The sequence below is a fragment of the Callospermophilus lateralis genome, chromosome 2 (assembly GCF_048772815.1).
Source record: "Callospermophilus lateralis isolate mCalLat2 chromosome 2, mCalLat2.hap1, whole genome shotgun sequence".
Taxonomy (NCBI): Eukaryota; Metazoa; Chordata; class Mammalia; order Rodentia; family Sciuridae; genus Callospermophilus; species Callospermophilus lateralis.
In genome coordinates this window covers 61,943,956-61,957,796 of record NC_135306.1, presented here as the reverse complement: position 1 = coordinate 61,957,796, position 13,841 = coordinate 61,943,956, and the positions used below count along the sequence as shown (strand labels likewise).

The following is a 13,841-nucleotide window of genomic DNA, read 5'->3' as shown; positions in this document are numbered from 1 at the left end:
AGGGAAACAATGGCCCGACTTTCGTAAAGAGCATTAGAACAGGCTCAGAAAAAGTAGATTCCTGACTCTTAAAATGAGTAATAGGGCTCATTTTGCTTTCACATGAACAATCTAATCAGATCTTTATAACCTCGTGTCTTTTAGGAGTTCAGGCTAAGAATCAAACACTGTGCCAAGTACTTTAACAGTGTCTTATTTAATTCTAAGAACCCGGAAAAGGAAATATTTCTATTTCTATTTAATACCAGAGAAACTTAGAGGTAGCAGATGAAGAATTGAAATCTAACTCCATGGGCTTCCAAAACAGCCTTTTGTTCCTCTACTACAAACGACACTCTGGAGAAGAAGATCCAAAAAAGTTATTCGTTTTTCAGTGTCACCCTCCGTGGTAAGAAGCATAGTCTTGGTTTTAGTGTGAATCCTAGCCATTAGTCTTCCCTCTTGCTTGTGCAGTGAGCCTCTCTTCTTCTTTTGTGTAGTGAGCCTCTCTGCTTCATTTGTGTTTCCCGGGCATGCAGTTGATACAGTACCATGAGCCTTATCTAGAAACCAACTGGAAAAGCACACTGCACAATTTTGACTTAATACATTTGTCAGATACAATGCACTATGGTTTTCCTCCTACTTCTCAGCCTACTTCTCAGGCTCCTCTGCCATCAGAATGCTTCTTATTCCCAGCTCTCCAGCCGCACTAGCCTCTTTCAGACTTCCTGCTTACCATCTTTTCTTCTACAACATGATATTCTCATATGCTATTTGGATTACCTAGAATGTTTTCCTTTCCCCCACTGCCTAGTTAATTTCTAACTCAGTCCTTCAAATCTCAGTGTAAGTGAGAAACAAGGCCACATAAGCCTGGGAGAGAATGGGTAAATGGTACTTCCTCAAACAAGAATCACTTAAGAAAATTAAGCCTGTCTTGTTTCCCTTATTTGACCAGATATGCACAGGATTATTTAATGTTTCCCTCATTTGACTGTAGGTTCCATGAGGGCAGGAATCATATCTGGTTTTGCTCATTGTTGTCTGCTCTTAACACAAAATTTGCATGTAGCATATAATCAATAAATAATTCTTTTTTTTTTTTTTTTAAGGTAGGGTCTCACTAAGTTGCTTAGGGGTCTCCCTAAGTTGCTGAGGCTGGCCTCTAACTTATGATCCTCCTACCTCAGCCTCCTGAGCTGTCAGGATTATAGATGTATGTCACTGCACCCAACAATAAATAATTCTTGAGTAAATGTATAAATGAAAACATAACAATTTTATGGAAACAACATAATTTTAGCTCTGTGAGATTCTTTCGAGTCTGTAAGCTCTGTGAAGCCAAAGACAATGTCCATCGTATTTATTCATCACCACATCCGTAGTGCTTAGCTCTGTGCGTAGCCCATGTCATCACTCAATAAGTAATTATTAAATAAAAGAATTGAGTATATATTGCCTTCTAAGAGAACCAACTGTTTTTGCTATTTACTTCCTCTGAAACCTAGACTTTCTACCATCTTTGAAAGACCTCAAAATCAACTGTTTCCACTGTATAACAAGATGTGGAGGTTTCTGGTGCTTAAGGGAAGGTCACATATGTCTCAAAGTCTTTTATGCTTTACTTATTTTGTGCCATCATTTGCTGGGCTGATTGGTATCAGAAATCTAGGGTCAAAATAGCTATGTGATTGAGTAAATCACTTGAGCTCACTCTTTCTGAATGAATACTGCATGGTAAATGTCTCTGACCAGACCCTATGGGAGACAGTGTGTCATAATAGAAAAAAAACTGGCTATTGAACTCAGGAATCTGAGTTCCTGGATCTGGTACCTTCAATACACATGGCATTATTTAAGTTATAATTTTACCTAGACCAGTTGTTCTTATCTGTGCTAATGATATATCTGCCTTAGTGGGATTCAAGGAGGATTAATCAACTAATATATATATGAATAATCTCACACATAATTCTCATTAAAAGCTATTTTAGAGAATTTTCCTTAAATAATCCTTTATAGAAAAGAAGTGATTTTCCTATCATGATAATCATAGAGCCCTAGGTAGTGCAAATGAAGCTATAATTGAGTTCTTAAAAGGCAGTTTTTCTCTTAGACTTGTATATACTATGGCATTCATATTTGAATATTTTTGAGCTACCATATGTGAGATATCTACTCTGTCAATTACTAATCAAGGTGGGGAAACAGAAGAACAAATCAACGTTCCTGCCTTCACAGAGGTTACATTCTAACAAAAGGAGTATACATGTATGTGAATAAAATGTCAGGGCTAAGTGCTATGAGGAAAATACAGCAGGAAATTGAGAATGACAGAAGCTGCTGTTGTATTTCAGTGATCAGCAAAGGTCTTTCTGAGTAGATGACATTTGAGGTAACCTGAATGAAGTGAGAAATAGGGCCACATAAGTCTGAGAGAAAATGTTCCAGGCAGAGGAAATTGAGCTGGTATGTTCAGAAGCAACACTGGGAAAGGCCTGTAACAAAAACAGACCAAGCCATGGGGCCAGTGGAAAAGAGAGGTCAGAGTAGCAGACAGGGACCAGAGCAAGGAGAGCTCCTGGTCACAGCAAGGACTTTGGCATGATTTTGAGCATGAAAGTTTATGGTCTGAGTGATATTTCCTAAGATCACTCAGTCTCAACCCCAGGCAGAGCAGGAATGATCACACCTAGATCACAAAGGCTAACAGACCTTGATAATGTCTGGCCTTTGAAGCTTTTGAGGCCACTTGGATTTATGTGCGGAAAAATGACCACAGTGTATTGAAATGCAGGCTCTAGTTCCCATGTATCAAATTGCTGATAAAGACAAGATGGATGCCCCATAAGGTAAGCTATTGATCACTGGGGCTAAATCCATTCATTTAGTTTGTCAGACAAGTGTGTGTTTCTTGTGTGTCCCTTCATGACAAAGTGAGAGCTAGAGTGACCAACAGGCACAGAGATGCCCCATGACCCTTCTCTCTCACCATTTCTTGGATATTTCCTAGTAAATTAGCCAAAATGAGTGGAAGGGCATGTGACCTGTCAGGATTCAGATGAATTGCCAGCCTCTGGCTCCCACACAGGCTATTCCAAAGCAGATGTGCCCTAGAAGGAAACCACAGCGTACTTTCTCCTTTCTTGGAAGAGGGCCTGTCAGGGCGGGGGTGAAGTTCCCTGGGACTGAGGCCTTTTACCTGATTGACATTGAAATTAAGTGAGGTTCCAAGCCAAAGGTGAGAAGAGAGTCAAAACTAAATGCAAAAGACAGAAGCAGATGTCAAAACCTGAAAAACAGTGAGTCAAAAGATTAAAAAAACAAGAAGAGCAAGGGTTACAAATGCAAATAAGATCTTGTATAAATATTGTAGAGAGGTTCTGTTGCCCATTGCTGGGTTTAATGTGCTCACTTAGGTAGAATAAGGGTGGGCCAGTTTGGTTTAAAGGACCAGGGATGGAGCTGAGGTTCAGGGAACGCCATTAGTTTTTTGGTTGGTTGGTAGGTTGGTTTAGATCCATTAATGCTAAAGCTGAGGCCTCAGGATGCTACTAGACAATTGATATTCCTAACTATGAATCTCTAAATTTTTAATATCTGGTGAAAATGGTCAACTACAGGGCATACCCCAATAGGTCAGACTGCCTAGGAACCATCAGGAAAGGGTATTTCAAATGGCACAGAAGCCAGATATGCAAATCTGACTTCTCTTTAGAAGTTTGCTACCTGCCCCCCATGAGCTGAGCTGTCCATGGGGCCTAAAACAGCATACCCCCTCACCTCCCCTGCAAACCTGAGTTGGACCCCTGCTGTCTAGTTCCCTGTATCTAGGGAGGCAAGAGGAGTTAGGAAGCAAGTCCAGCTGTGTCTCACTGAATCTGTCACAGCCAGTTTTCTCTTTCCATGGTCAATTTTAGAAAGATATTCTCTAGTATATTGATTTTAAAATCAGCATACTAAGTGATGCAGCCACATCAATGTTTATAGCAGCTCAACTCATAATAGCCAAGCTATGGAACCAACCTAGATGCCCCTCAACAAATGAATGGATTAAAAAAATGTGGTGTATATACACGATGGAATAGTACTCAGCCTTAAAGAAGAATAAAATTATGGCATTTGCCAGTAAATGGATGGAACTGGAGAACATTTTGTTAAGTGAAATAAACCAAACTCAGAAACTCAAAGGCCATATGTTTTCTCTCACATGTGGAAGCTAGAGAGGAAAAATGCAAAACGATGTTCATCTATAAAAGTCAAATATATGGAAATGACTTTAGCATAGAAGGAGAAAGAAAAGGTCAAATTATATTACATTCAGAGTTTGGAATATCATGTAGAATTAAATGCCATATTACCAAAGTCTGGTACAAAATTGAATAGATAAGGGCATACTATATAAATAGTAAATATGTAGAAGGTAATTCACTGGACAATGCCAGTGGTTACCTCTGTAGGATTTTTCCTCCTCTTTATTCATTTCTCTCTTTTCCACCTTTCCTACTATGAGTTCAGCATTTCCTTTAGAAGCCAGGGACCTGTGTGCAGGCTCCAGCAGCTCTGTGCCTAGGAAAGCACCTGTCTATTGAGCACCGTCATTTTAATCTTTAGACAGTTTATAAATTAGGCCCTACATGGATGTGATACGATAGGGGAGCATGGTGTCAAAAAGTTAATCTCTGGTTTTGGTTTTTCTCAAAGAACTCTTTTTTTTTTTCTTTCTGGGGCTGGGAATCAAACCCAGACCCTGGTACATGCTAAGTAAATACTCTACTGCCAAACTACATCCCAGCTCCAAGCACATTTCAACTAAAAAGCTTAGGGGGAAAGATTCAGTAATTAATCGATTGCTGAACCAACAAATTTTTTAAAGAGTTTTCACTTAATTATCATTTCTTAAACTCAGCCTGTGACATGGAGAAGAGTCAGTGCACATGCTTTTGAATGGCTTTAGATTCTGAATTTTCTTTTTCTCCTTCATAGAACCCAGGATGTGAAGGTTTCTGGGGACTTATTTCAAGGCCACACACTAAGGGCTTTGTTTGCTTTCTCCACTGGGCTGCAGGAGCAGGTGACTTAGGACAAAAGGGTATGACTCAGCTGTTTGGGGGCTGGGGAAGCTGACTTATGTGAATTTGCTCCATGCTGAAACTGGCTGTTTCAGTCTATTAAAACATTCATGAGGGTATGCATTGCCAGAGCTCAAAGCATTTAGGAGTGCAGATCCAGCCCCATCTCTTCCCCACCCCCATTCTAAGTAGTTAAGCACTTCATGCACCACCAGGAACCCCATTCCTAGGCTCTACCCAGGACTGGTTTCACTTGGCCTATGAGCTGTGACCTTCTTTGGGTCCTTGCTGGCCCAAAATAGCCTCTGCAGCTGTTGCTTTTCCAAAGAGGAAAGAAACAACAGTGGATCTTGTATGAAACTGACAAATGTCTTTCAAATGTGGTCTGAGGCCAGATGTGGCAATGTACACCTATAATCCCAGGAACTCCAGAGGCTGGGGCAGGAGGATCTAAAGCTCAAGGACAGCCTCAGCAATTTAGCAAGACCCTCATCACATTAGGAAGAGACCTTCATCAATTTAGGAAAAACCTCTCTCTAAATAAAAAATAAGAAGAATTGGCAAAGTAGCTCATTGATAAAGTACCTCTGGATTCAATTCCAAGTAGGAAAATAAATAAGTAAATAACTGCAGTCTGAGGACCACATAACATGAGAAACACCTGGGGACCTGCAAAAATCGCCTTCCTGTGCTCTACCCACCTATTGAAGCAGACTCTCTGCAGGTAGGGTCCTATAACCTGTGATTTCGTATGCAGGCTAAAATGGCAAACCATGGTGTCATCAAAGGTCTTCTTCCACTTCTGTTCCATATGTCTAAGAGGGCACAGAGGCAACTGTGGTGGAACCTGGGCCAGATCCTTCCTTCAGCTTTATGAATGGCAGGTTTGCATTGCCATCTTCCCGTCTTCTCCCTTCCTGTGCATCCCCCATTCCCATCCCCAATGACCAGAACCATGTAGTACCTTGTCACATGTGTTGTAAAACAGATATATCATACAGTGGTTCACAGGATGGGCTCTACCCTCAAACTACTGTAGTATGTTTTGCTCTATGACTAACCTGCTGTGCAACCTCTGGTAAATTATTTAACTGTGCTGTGTTTCAGTTTCCTCATCTGAGAGTGGGGCTGCTAGGCCCTGTACCAGGAGACCTGGGTAAAGCTCAGGATGTGTTTGTTCATTGCTATTATTCTGATGTTCTGTGGTTGGCATCTTCATCTGCATGGTAGTTAGGAAACTGCATGGCTTTAGGGAATATACCATCTTCCAATGCTCCAACCCCTCCACAGTTGGCTTGGTGTAGGTATAAAGAAATAGTCCTCTTACACCGACCTAATTTTTTTTTTTTTTTTGGCACCAGGGACTGAACCCAGAGGCGCTTAACCCTGAGCCACATCCCTAACCCTTTTTTATTTTTTATTTTGAGGCAGGGCCTTGCTAAGTGCTTAGGACCTCTCTAAATTGCTGAGGCTGGCTTTGAACTTGTTATCCTCCTGCCTCAGCCTCCGAGCTGCTGGGAATATAGGTGTGCACCACTTACACCATGCACAACAATCTAATTTAAAGTTGCCAAAAGGCAACTTGCAGCATAAACTTGAGGGAAATTTAACTTGCATATTTACTTTAAGTAAGGCAACCACTTAATTGTTAAGTGTTTCTTCCTACTCTACTCTCTCTACTCCTGGAAATAGTTTTATGTCCCTACCTGTGTATATCTCTTTAAAACTACTTTCTTGGTGAGAGGCCTTGTAAATAGAGAACCTGCTTTCCTCTGTCATTTCAAGTCTTAATTCCCTTTTGTATATTAGCAATCAATGAGCAAAAAGCCAGAAGTACCAAGAATAGATTCTCTGTTTTTTAATTAAAACTTATTCACAATATCATTCAGCCATTAAAAGGGATGAAGTTCTGATACATGCTATAAGGGGGATGAGCTTTGAAAACATTAAAAAGAGTAAAAGAAACTAGACAAGAAAGGTTACATATTGTCTGATTCTGTTCATATGAAATATCCAAGTAAATCCACAGAGATGGTAGTTACCAGGGACAGGGAGGAAGGGAAAAAAGAATCAACTGCTTAACAAGAATGAGGACTCCTTGGGGGTAATGAAAATACTTTGGAACTAGATAGAGTTAGTGGTCTGTGTAGCACTGAAATGTACTAAATACTTCTAAATCGTTTACTTTTAAATTTTTATATTAGGTAAATTCCACCTTAAAAACTGTATTCACGGGCTGGGGATGTGGCTCAAGCGATAGCGCGCTCGCCTGGCATGCGTGTGGCCCGGGTTCAATCCTCAGCACCACATACAAACAAAGATGTTGTGTCCACCGATAACTAAAAAATAAATATTAAAAATTCTCTCTCTCTCTCTCTCTCTCTCTCTCTATTTCTCTCTCTCCCTCTCCCTCTCTCACTCTCTCTTAAAAAAAAAAAAAAACTGTATTCACTATATAGTGTGCATAGCTGACTGTAGTAGGTAGAATTTTAAAATAATTCTTAGTTTCAGAGATAGATACTTACCCAAGTTCAGTGTCAATAGAGCAATTTGCTACTCTGTTGCTATTGTCATAAACTGTAATGATAATAAATGCCTTGGGCTTCAGTAGCCTCCTACTGTCAAACAATTCAAAGTACTTACTAAATTAGAATTTTCACCCTTAGTTTTTTAAAGAAAAAAATCAAAAAACAGATCTGTGGCAGGTATTCTGAGTCTTTAGAAAAGTCAAAGAAAATGGCTTACTTCATAGCCTAAAGTTTTTGAACCATTTTCCCCCTGACTCCTCCATGGTTCCAGCATCCTAACCAGAGGAAAAGTGAATCTGTGAGATCCTGCAAGGTTGGGAGACTGAATTGAGAGATTCAGAAATAAAAGTCCAAGTTTTTCTGTTATTCCAAAATGGTGTTGTGTCAGCAAAGTAGTCAGGAAACCAAACAAAGCATTTACCAATCATTTCCTGAAATGGACAGAAGAGGTAAGAGAATAAAGCAGGTCAGTTTAGCGTGGTGAGGACAGGTGGGTTGACTGTGTGTGTGTGAACTTTGTGGAATTTGGGACTTATAGGAACCAGAACTTCTATTTTTTTTCCCAAGAAATGACAGTAATATAGATATGTATTTGAAACATTTTGCTCTGTTAGTGTTGGAAACTAATTTTAAAAGAGAAAACCATTGCAAGTGCCAAATAAAACAGATCTGCAAACTGGATCCCACCCACCAGCAGCCAGTTTGAAACCTCTGAGCCCTCACCTTTAAGCCCTCAAGGACACACTTGCTAAAGAGAAAATATTTCCGTGTATGAGAATCAGGTTATAGGCGGGATTCTTATCGCTGGATTTGGGGGAAAGTTTACCGGCTAGAATTTATCAGATACAGTTAGCCAGGTCTCTTTCTCTTCCTCTCCAGGTAGGTATGAAGGTGAGTCTTGCCAAATGCCTCATTCCCCTCCCCCATCTGTGGCACTGTTTGGTGTATTTTAAATGAACAATGATTGAGTAGGACGGCCCTTTCTGACATTTGTGCTGATGCAGAGCTAAAGATTTCTATGTGCAATGAATGTTCTGAAATGGATTATTCCCTCTCATCCCCATCCCTAAACACTGACAGGATAGAACACACTGGGTCCCTGAAATTGAAGCACAGAGTTACAACTCCATCCCATCCCCCTAGACTTGGGGCTAAGCCTGAAATAAGCAGCTGTATTTACTCTTCTTGTGTGTCCTGTGGGGAGGAAGGAAGGGAACAGGAGAAGAGTGTAAGGGCCTAGAATAAAGCCAGCAACTATGGAGAACAAGGAGCACTTCTCTACCCAGGGGACAATCCTGGTAGCAAAGACTCCCAATTTGAGGTGTAATCTGTAAACTCTGAAGGCATTGCCGAGAAGTGAAACTCAATCAAACCTACACATCAGTTCCTGTCTTAAGAAAAAACCTTCCTTCTTAGGAAGGACTTCTTAAGATTAGACTTCCTATCTTATAAGACATTGGCATCCTAAATCCTGAGGTTTCCTTCCTAATTCTTCCAGCCCTTTCTGCCCAGTCTCAGATATAAGTGGCCAAGTAGTCACAGGTTTCCCAGCAGGGGAAATAAAACTCAGCTGTGAGAGCTAAAGAGCAATCTCTACTGCCAACCTTCTGAGACTTGTCAAAGAGCCACTGGATCAGTCGAGAAGGACTCTCCTAGAACAAGCCTGGGCATACAATCTACAGTCCCATCCCTTTCTAAGAATGGGTGGATTTTTCAACTTTATCAGATTTGCAGAAAACCATGAATATATTCCAAGTTTACACGCAAGACTTCTGGTGGGATCAACCCAGCTCTTCCAAAGACACCATTCTTTACAGAGATAACAATCAACAAATACCACATTCTTCCCAACTGGCCTATCATAAATTAGGGCCGGTTTGAGTATGTTGGCCTTTCGATCTCCTCTGGAGTGTAAAACATATTCTGGCCCCTGCTGGGGGTATAGGTATGTTTCCTGCCAACAAGACCAGGGATGCCCTCCCCTGCCACCCCTGTCTTTGAAATTTAAACTTGTACTTGCTAGGTCTTAAAACTTTGGCTTGGTGTTTTCCTAGTTTCTGTTTTCATCAGGCAAATTTCAGGGTTCTTTTTTGTTGTAGTGGTTTTAATTGTTTTTTAATCATTGTTTATTTTTTAATTTTTAATGCCTCTGACCTGGGAGCCTGAAAGATTTTGACAATTTTTGTGCTTTTAAAAATGATGTTTCTTAATGTTTAAGGGGTGGAGATGAGAATGTAGAGAAAGCAAGAAAGTGAGAGAATAACTTTTCCAAGTTAATTATCTGTTCTCTTTTCTCTCCCCAAACTAACCCCAATTGATTGATTATCTGGGCCATTTTGACTCCTTATCTTCCTTCCCTCCCCTTGCTGCCAATATGTCTTGCTATTGCTGCCACAGATTCTCATAATTGAGGGGAAGGAAGAACAAATTGCTTCTCTTTGATTATCCCAAAGAGAAGTTGCAGACTCTCCTAAAGAAAACAATGAAGCCAGATCCAACTTCTTAGGAAAACATGCTGTGCTAAGGACTTTTGTGAGGAAACTTCCTGGAGTAGAATCTTTGCTAAAGTGACCAGATACCAGCAGAGGCTGGAGGAGTTCTGAACCTATAAAACCAGTGACCTGTAGGGGAAAGTTCTGAAAGGAGAGAGGAAATGAGTGGAACTCTGTTGCTTAGGCCCTGACCATGTTTTGCAGGGAGAAGGGAAGTGAAGCAGCCACTTGAGAGTATCAGTCAGGCCTGGATGATCAAATTTGACCAAACTGTACTTGTTAAACTTGATGTTGTACACAGGAACTATCTGAGATCTGAGGCTGGAGAAGAGGTGGGAAAAAATGTGGCATTTCTGATAGACTCCCTGAGGACACTCATACTCTTCTTTACCATACTAGCTAGCCACACTTTGTGAAGTAAGATGGTAGAGTTTGGGAGAAACTAGAAATAGTTCAAAAGTGAGGAAGGAGGCATTAAGGCAACAGATGGACTGTCTTATAGGGAGATAGTCAAAAGCAGAACAGGATATGGGTTCAAATCCTACCTGTGTCATTAATTTTCTGTGTGACTTTAAGAAAGTCATTGCATCCCTCTGAGCTAGTTTCCTTATATGTAAACACAGATTTAAAAAGCCTATCAACCATTTCAAAGGATTATTGTGAGAATTAAATAAAATATATATAGAGATGCTCGTTAAAGTCACCAAAGAACTTAGCAAATTTAATCAATGGTATATCAGATATTTCCTTGTGGGTAACAGTGCAAAGTTTCACCTGCATATGAGTAATAGTTACATGTAACTACATTTCCCAAGGAACTGGGTGAGCAAGTAAGAAGAAGAACCTATATTTATTTCCTTATCTTTCAAAGCTTTATGACTGGTCCATATTCCTGAACCTTCTGGTTCAACATCAGTCATTTCACTTGTTTTATAGGATGACTATTCCTCCCATTTGGACCAACTCACATTTCACCTATACCCTTGGGCAGAATAGTTAGTTTTCCTGTTTGACATGGAATGAGAGGCCCTTTATTTGGGAAACTCTAAATGAAAGGCTTCGAAGATGCACTGTAGATACAGCCTCCTGTATTTTTATTTGCTTCAAGGGGCATGACAGCCTCCCTCCCAGAAGACTCAGCATATTCTCATCTGCATCTGCTCAACAGAACACAAAGACATCTCACTGGCAGCCCTCAGCTACCAAGAAGTCCAGGAATGGAGGGAAGGAACTCTGAGATGTGGAATTTGCTGTTTAATTCGTATTACATCTGGAAAAATGTTTGTTTTTGTTTTGAAGGGGTTTGTGATCATTTGTTTGGCTTTGTTGGTAGTGCTGGGATTAAAACCTAGGCCTGATGCATGCTAGGCAAGAAAGTGCTCTGCCACTGAGTTTCACTCTCTTTTCAATTCTTATAGCTAAAAGATCTCTATAAAACATCACTCTTCAATGTACTACCTTAATTAGAGGACTTCTGTGAACAATTACTTAATGTCTTTGAGGATTAGGGTTTTGCAACATTGTTTTTTGAAGATTAGGGTTTTGCAACGTCTGAGTTATCATCCTGAACATTTACACTTAACACAAGTTTCAGACATGATTAACTTACGGTCCGTAAGATGGAGATATTATCCTGGATTATATCTAAGGGAGTCTAATATGAACAAAGGATTCTCCTAAGGGAAAGCAGGAGGTAAGGGAGCCGGAGATGATGGAAATAGAAGCTGGGTGATGTAGGACCCCAGGTCAGACTGCCTCTTGGAGCTGGAAAGAGAAGCAAAGGGATTTCCTAGGACCTCCAAAAAGAAATAAGCTCTGTCAAGCCGTTTTAGACTTCTGACCTCCAGAACTACAAGATGATAGATCTATGTTGTTTTAAACCACCAAGCTTGTGGTGATTTCTTTGCACAGTCATGGGAAACTAATATGCATCCTGATATAAGTAGTAACAGAAAGGAAAAAGCATCAGTAGTTGTCTCGGTGATTCATTTCTATGTTGCTTTTAGACATTTCTGATTTTCCATGTGGATTTAGGGAAGTGTAATTATTTTTTTAGTGTTCAGTGCCTGAACTCAACCACTGAGCTGAATGACCTCTCTCCACTTCCACCCTACAAAAGGCCTCTTGTTTAAAGGTTGTTCGTAGCCAGAATTCTGGTTTAACAGTTTTACAATCTGAGCTTCACAGCCTATTGGAGAGATAAAGAACCTTAGAGGTAATCATTCAGTCTGTCATTTTACGGCTGAGGAACCTGGTCTTGGGTGGGGAACTGACTTGGCTAAGGCACACAATGCACCCAACCTAACCCGGCCCAGTCCTTGCTCTGCCCATTTCCCTTATCTCAGCACTTGGTGCTGTTTTGTGTACTCTAATTGGACATTTCACATAAGCAAGGTCATGGTTTGGTTACTATTCAGAAGGTGCTATTTGTAGATAATCTCTCATATCACCAAAGTGATATCCAGACTTCAGTAAATTGCCCTTCCTTCGTTAAGAAAACCCATGCTGTTATAATAAGTTTATTTCAGAGCTACACATGCCATAAGAATATTGTTCTCCTGTAGCACTGTTTTAGCATGTTGGGCTCTTATAGAAGTATTTATGCTGGCAGTGGTAAATTTCACCATCTTCCGGTTGGATCACATAAATCTACCCACATTTTGACACGAGATAGTAGAAACTAGGCCAAAGGGCACTCTTGTGCCAGGCCCCAAACTCACATACATCACTGCTCTCAGCAAATAGACTTGAAATTAATGAACCTAGAAGTCCAGGATATCCAAAATAGGTCTGTGGATTTCAGTCCTTCTCCGTGAACACACATACACATGTGCACACACCTCAAGTAAGAATGCATATCTGGTGCCACAAACGTATTTAATCCTTTCTAATCTGATTTCCCAAATATGAGCTCATTTTCAATCTAGTTAGGTGCCTATTGTGTACAAAGCACTGACCTACATGCCAGGGATACAAAAATTAACAGGCCCCCATCCCCTTGGAACTCCCATTTGAGTTGTATTTTTTTGTCATGGGGATCAAACCCAGGGTCTCCTACATGTTAGGCAACTGCTCTACCACTGAGCTACATCCCCAGCCCTGCCCCCATTCTAGTTAGGAATCAACCAGAAATCTTTACAACCATCTTGGATGTAGAGTACAGCAGAATATTTCTCCAAGCATTTTACCAGCAAGGAAACAAAGTACTTAACAGGCCAAAGGTCCCATGGCCCACTGTGGTCAGATCAGACTGGTGACCAGTCTCCTTTACACTTTGTGGACTCTTGTGTCTGTGGGTCAGCTGCGTCAGAATTTCCTGGAGTTCTTGTTTAAAATATGGAATTCCTGGCTCCAGGTAGCTGGAGAGACAAGGAGATGGAGTGCTGAGGAATGGGAACATTGAACAAGTTGCTCAAGTGACTCTGATCAACAGTCAAGCTCTGTAGATCGTAGAGAATGCCCAGCTGTCGCTCATTCTCTACTCCCATTGTACATACAATTTGATGGAGCATTAAGACAAAATAAAGAATCCCTGGGCCCATTCCCACTGGTCTGTATTCCATTAATCTGGGTGGTACCCAGACAGTTATATAAGTTGAGAAGTTCCCCCAAATAATTCTAATGTGCAGTCAAAATTGGAAATCCATGGCCAATGTGAATAGGAACAAATACTATACCCCCAAAATAGGGTAACCCCGAAGTAAATCAACCCAACCTTCTGTCTATGAGAAGGTAGTGCAGGGCTCAGGAGAGGGGAAAATGAGGAG

The 13,841-nt window shown here is 40.7% G+C and overlaps 1 protein-coding gene across 2 annotated transcripts in view; it reads left to right on the top strand.

Moving 5' to 3' along the window:
- The window catches only part of Mlana (melan-A), a 65,543-nt gene that overhangs the window by 268 nt on the left and 51,434 nt on the right, over window positions 1–13,841 (top strand). The window lies entirely within an intron of this gene.